The sequence below is a fragment of the Cervus elaphus genome, chromosome 11 (genome assembly GCF_910594005.1).
Source record: "Cervus elaphus chromosome 11, mCerEla1.1, whole genome shotgun sequence".
Classification (NCBI taxonomy): domain Eukaryota; kingdom Metazoa; phylum Chordata; class Mammalia; order Artiodactyla; family Cervidae; genus Cervus; species Cervus elaphus.
The window spans coordinates 26,979,045-26,985,044 of record NC_057825.1 but is presented as its reverse complement, the minus strand read 5'-3'; positions in this window follow the sequence as shown (position 1 = coordinate 26,985,044).

The window sequence follows — 6,000 nt, the reverse complement described above, 5'->3', positions numbered from 1 at the left end:
TTTTTAAAAATAAATCACGATGTATTTATGAAATGAACTAGTGAAACCATTGCAAGTGATGAAGATAAAAACTGTGAAATACCATAAGACATACTTTAAAGCTAGAATGTTAAGTCAAAAAAAAAAACAGGATATAAAAATATCAGTAGAGTACAGTGACAATGATCTGAGAGAGACACGTAGGGGACAAAAGACCCTAGCGACATTTAAATAACTTGTATGAAAATCTTATTCTATTACAGAAAATTTATGTGACAGCCATACATTACTTTCATAATATCTAAAAATTTAATATGTCATAATGATAAAGGTTATGGTTCAGTCTCATTTTCTAACTGTCCTTGCTGGAACCTTTCCACTCTTGTCCTGGTGAAGTTGTGTGAGCTGACGTCTGTGTGTGTGCTTCTGCTCCAAGTGTGGTCGGTGGACCTGTCCTCTACAGAGGTGTAGCCATAGAGTAAACACTAATATGTTCTGGTCATGGATGGGAGAAAGTCAGTTTAGGGTCCAGGACAGGACTTGAGTGCTCTCTGCAGGGGTGGGGAGTGGGCAGAAACGATGAGGAAGATAAATGAAAAGTTGGGCAAAATTAGAGAAAATCAGTGACAGATCCAGGGGGTTCACTGCACTATTTATTTTACCTGTGTGAGTATTTGACTATTTCCATAATAACAAGAGCTGAAAATTCCTGCACATTCCTTCTGAATGCCGCTCTAGTCCTGTCTTTGGGGAATGTTATTTCTGTGCATTTCACTCATGCTGATCTCACTTTTTGTGTGTGTGCTGAGCTAAGTCGCTTCACTCATGTCTGACTCTTTGTGACCCCATGGACTGTAGCTCACCAGCCTCCTCACCAGGCTCACCAGGATTCTCCAGGCAAGAATATTGGAGTGGGTTGCCATGCCCTCCTCCAGGGGATCTTCCCAATCCAGGGATCGAACCCAATCTCTTATGTCTCCTGAACTGGCATGTGGATTCTTTACCACTCGTGTCACGTGGAAATATTTTATTCTTTATTTATTTGGCTGTACTGGGCTTTCCTTGTGGCACGTGGGATCTTTCAGCTGTGGCATGTGGGATCTAGTTCCCCGACCAGGGAATCAAGCCTGGGTCCCCTGTGTTGGGAGCATAGAGTCTTAGCCACTGGACCACCAGGGAAGTCCCTGATATCACTTTTGATGACTAATTTCCTTGGTAAGATGGTTCTATGTGTATGTATGTATGTTCATGTGTGTATACACATCCCTGTGCATATATGTGTATATATACACACACACATATTCACATGTGTATATTACATACATATTTTAGATATAACTTGCAAATAGAGTTGTAAACTCTCTGACAACGTATTTCTCACTTTATATTTCTTTTGCCCCAAACAACACTTTTGAAAGACATGGGGATGCATGGTCACTGTTTTATAAATGACTTAGTTCAGATTTATAACTTTCCTGATGACTTGTTAAAAGCAGATTCCTGTGTCTCTGCCTGGAGATTCTGATTCACTTGGCCTAGGGTGGGCCATGGCCTGTAGATCTGCCAAGAAACCTTCCTTCCTCAGTGTCTGAAGCGCAGTGAGGTCTTATACTGTCCTCTATTAAAATAAGCATGTGATTGGGAGGGGAAAGTCCATTCAAACAATTGCCAAGGCTTACTGACCAACACCCTCAGCCTTTAGTCTTTCACCGCTGGCCCAGGGTGGAGAAGGGGATCTGGGGTGAGGCTGGGAATAAGATCAAGGTCTGGATGGTCTCTGAGAGAAAAGATTTAAGGACAAAAAGAGAACTTCACTGATTTTTAATCAACACTGAGGCTGTTTGTTGGACTCATGGCTTTGGCTCAGTAAATCCCTTCCAAAATCTCCTTTCAATTATTTAAACAGATTTGAAGATAATTCAGCAACATGGAGCAAAAACATGTTCTTAATGTGGAGCATGTTCTCAAAAGATCATGAGCCCAAGAAACATGTACTCTGTGAGGGTCTAGATTACATCTGAGAAATACTAGTCGATATGATGGATTTCATGCGTTGGGTGCCCACGTGTCAAGCACTGTGGTAAATACTTTATACTTGGTTCTGGTACAGATGGAGAAAGGAAGACCACAACAGCTTAGTAAGTGGCAAAGCATCTATTTGAACCCACATCCGTTTGATTTTGAAAGTCGTCTTTCTTCCATGCCATTCTGCTTTTTTGTACACCCAGTATCTAGCCAGGGTCAGGAGCACATGGATTCTCAGTAATACTTCTTAAATGGGGTCATTTCCCACCGTGTTAGGTTCCTGCATATTCTCGACCCAGTGCTGGAGGCCAGAAGATTCCAAGAAGAATATAGATGATTCAGAGGAAAGGTCTAGGGAAAAAAAATTAAAAGACAAAATAGCACTAATGAAAGGTAGAAAAGGTGAAAAGAAATAAAGATTTAGAGTAAGAGTGAAATGACTGGGGTAATTACCTGGAGAGGAAAGAGCTGAAGACAGCCCTCTAAATGGTCCTCTGGTTTATGGAGCTGACAGGGGTGTAGCAAGAAGAGGCTAGCTCGGCTGGAGGAGCCAGGGGAGGCCCAGGGAACCCTGCAGGGACCTGGGACTCCCCAGCCTGTGGGGCTGAGCTCTGTGGAGTGGCTGACCACGGGGTTTTGGATGGTGACCAGTGCTGCCTGCTGAAAAACCTCTAGAAAGGAAAGACCTGCAAAATTTGCTAAGAGCTGTTTGTGTCTATGTGTGTGTGTGTTAGTCACTCAGTCCTATCCTCACTCTTTGCGACCCCATGGACTATAGCCCAGCAGGCTCCTCTGTCCATGCAGTTCTCCAGGCAATAATCCTGGAGTGGGTTGCCATTTCCTTCTCCGTTTGCCATGCCTTAATCTAGTGACTTTGCACACGTGTATCATCCCATAGTGCTCGACCTGTCGCTCCTTCCCAGGATCAGTCTGGTCTATAACAACAACTGGAAATACCATTATCTGCATCTCAGTGCATTTTTGCAAAGAGACCTGAGTCTCAGTGGATAATCTGACATCATAGGCCATGATGGATCGTCTCCGACCATATGCCCTGAAAGATGCACATGCCACAGCGCAGCCAAGACTGTATCGCAGGCACTCTGGTCTCTCCACTGAAGCTCCCTGTCATCAATAGCTTCGGCTCCAGGTGAAAACATGGAAGGCAGCAAAAAACCAGCCTGTTCAGCCTGTATACTGGGAGCACTGGCATTATCACACTCATTAACAGAGCAGGGAGTGAGCTGGCCAAAGGGATGCTCAGTTCTGGCTTCTTTGACCTGTGTTTTCTGTGGGGTCAACTCTTCTACTCAGCTTTCCTGATTGTTTTTGCTCTCTCTACCTCCTGTTTCTTTTGAAATCAAGCAAAATTAAATCCCATAGTTTTAACAAGTTTAGGTTAGTATTAGTATTAGTATTAGGTTAGTGTTTAGAATAGTATTTTTATTAAACCCATCATACATAAAAAATAAAACAAATTCCACAAGAAGCTTTCCACCAGAGAATGAACATAATTGTTTTAATTACAAGGCTTGTCACAAAATTCCTTTTGTGTCCGGGGTGCCTGGATTATGCATTTGGATCTCTTCTGCTATTGGAAAATGTAAAATGATGTCAGTAAGGAGACTCCCAACGGCCTTTCAGTTACATGGAGCTACTGATTCTGTTACTCCCAAAGACAGCCCTAGGGTAGCCAGCTGCCTACAGCCTACAACTCAAGGACAGGGAAAATATTATTGGTTCATGTGTTAAGCCTGTTGACGTTGAAAGCATCCTTCAAAATTTCTTTCAGAATCTCAGCCTCTCCAGTTGGAACTGTCTCTGCCTCCTCCCAGTCTCCATGATCCTTTCTACTTAGAGCCCTTGTTAGAGATGGCCCAGCTGAACATAGCACCAGGGCACATTCACATGCCTTTCCTTTCATGCCTAGTAGAGGGCCTTGAACCCTACGGACATTACAAAGGTGTTTTGTGAAATCCAACCTTTGCTTCAGAAATCATTAGAGCACCACAGAAACCACTGTAAGTGACTAAGATGGCCATGAATAACTCAGCTCCCCACCATCCAAACCAGAGAATGATCTCAGTGGTATAGCAGCTTGCGTTTGAAGCCAGATGTAGCTATATCTTTTCTTGTGACCAACTCACATCAGCCTCCAGAGGAACCTGAAAGTTCCTAATCCAGAAACACAGGTGATCACACACTGCAGCCCTAAAGGGAGACGTCTGTCACCGATATGGATTTCAACAACCAGAGAAGGTTCCAGGTAAATGGAGATACAGTAATCGTTTCCAGATACGTGGAGGTTGTGGCTGGCTCAGTGATTGTCCCCATCGAGCTGGGAGATCATGAAAAGTGCCCTTTCTCTGGCTCAAATCACTTCCTCCTGTTGGTTTATTATTATTATTATTTTTAGTGATACAGTTACGGCTATTCTATGTAACGGACGAGTCTCATTGTTAATATTGTGAATGCTTTGTCCTCAGGACAATTTTATTATGTAAATTCATCATTATGAAATGCACTTTAAAAATCATAAAGACTTACATGGAATTTAAAATATTTCCTCTAATTATTTCACAACAGCACATGGATTAGCAAATAATATAAGGTAGAGGATACTAACGGAGATCTTTACGGGAAAAAAAAAGTACACATGAAATATGGTTTGGCCAGGTTTAATACACACAGAATACACTTTAATACTTTCATATGGTCTGAATAATATCCCCATATTGATTTTTTCCTCGTTTCTACCAACTCCACAGCAAATGTACGACAATGGCTCATTGATTTATTGTGAGTGTAGCAATGGGTTTATAACGGCATGAATCATGCCGATTGCTCAATTCACCACATGCCTTAATAAAAGTTTCACTTTAATAAAACTGAGCTAAGGCAAATATGCCCAGAGGCTGGCCTGACATTCCTTGTACATTACTCTGCCTCAGGAAATTATTGCCATATATTTTACAGCAGCTACAGTAGGCTAGGGGATCAGGATTAAAATGTACTAACTACTGTGATATTTAACAGAACTCCTGTGTTCCCAGTTAACCCTCACAGGTACAAAATGAACAGAGCAATTAGGAGAGAGCACAGTGCAGGGAACAGAACTGGTCTGGGATGCGGCACTGGGATCAGTGCTGGCCCTTGGCACACTGTGACCTTACCCTAAACGCTCTATGGAGTGGACATGGGGTAAAAATGATCCTATTTTCCTCCCAGAGTTGCTGTGAACATCCAAAGAACATAGAGGAAGTACAAGACTTCATAAACTACAAATGCAATGCAAGTGTAAGGTGAGGTGTAACCCTGAGGGCAGAGCCTGTAGGACACAGACACGCACACACTGACCCCTCGGCACTGTGAACTCGGTCTTTGGCAAGATCCATCATCACGGTTGTTAACTCCAGTGAGTTTGGATAGAGAAAAGATCTTATCCTATTGATAAATAAGGTAATTAGGGGTTAAAAAGAGAAAAAGCCAAGCATGCTAATCAGGCAGTAGTATTCTTTTATAAGCTAAGGATTGTTTTTGTGTTCCATAGTAAGAGTTGAAAATGCCCTGCCACACCTGCGTTGTGTTAGAGAAATTTAAGCTGGGGTGTGAGAATGTAGGCCGAAAGGAATTGCCGGTACCATTCAAATGACTTATCACCTGCTCGTTACTGCTTTGGAAGAAATTGAGATTAGACCATCCATATACCATTAAATGATGATTGGTGCAATGTATGTTAGTCCAAAAGACCAGGAAGCCTCTTTAGACTTCTAATCAATACCAATCACAGGCTTCTTTATAGAATGTGTGATAGAGTAAGGGGGCTGTGGTATGATCCTATGGAAAGAGTCAGCTTTGGGCTCAAGTCACACCTCTGCCTTTAACTACTAGCTGTGTGATCTAGCGTGCATGTGTGCTAGGTTGCTTCAGCTGTTTCCGACTCTTTGTGACCTCATGGACTGTAGCCCTCCAGGCTCTTCTGTCCATGGGGTTCTC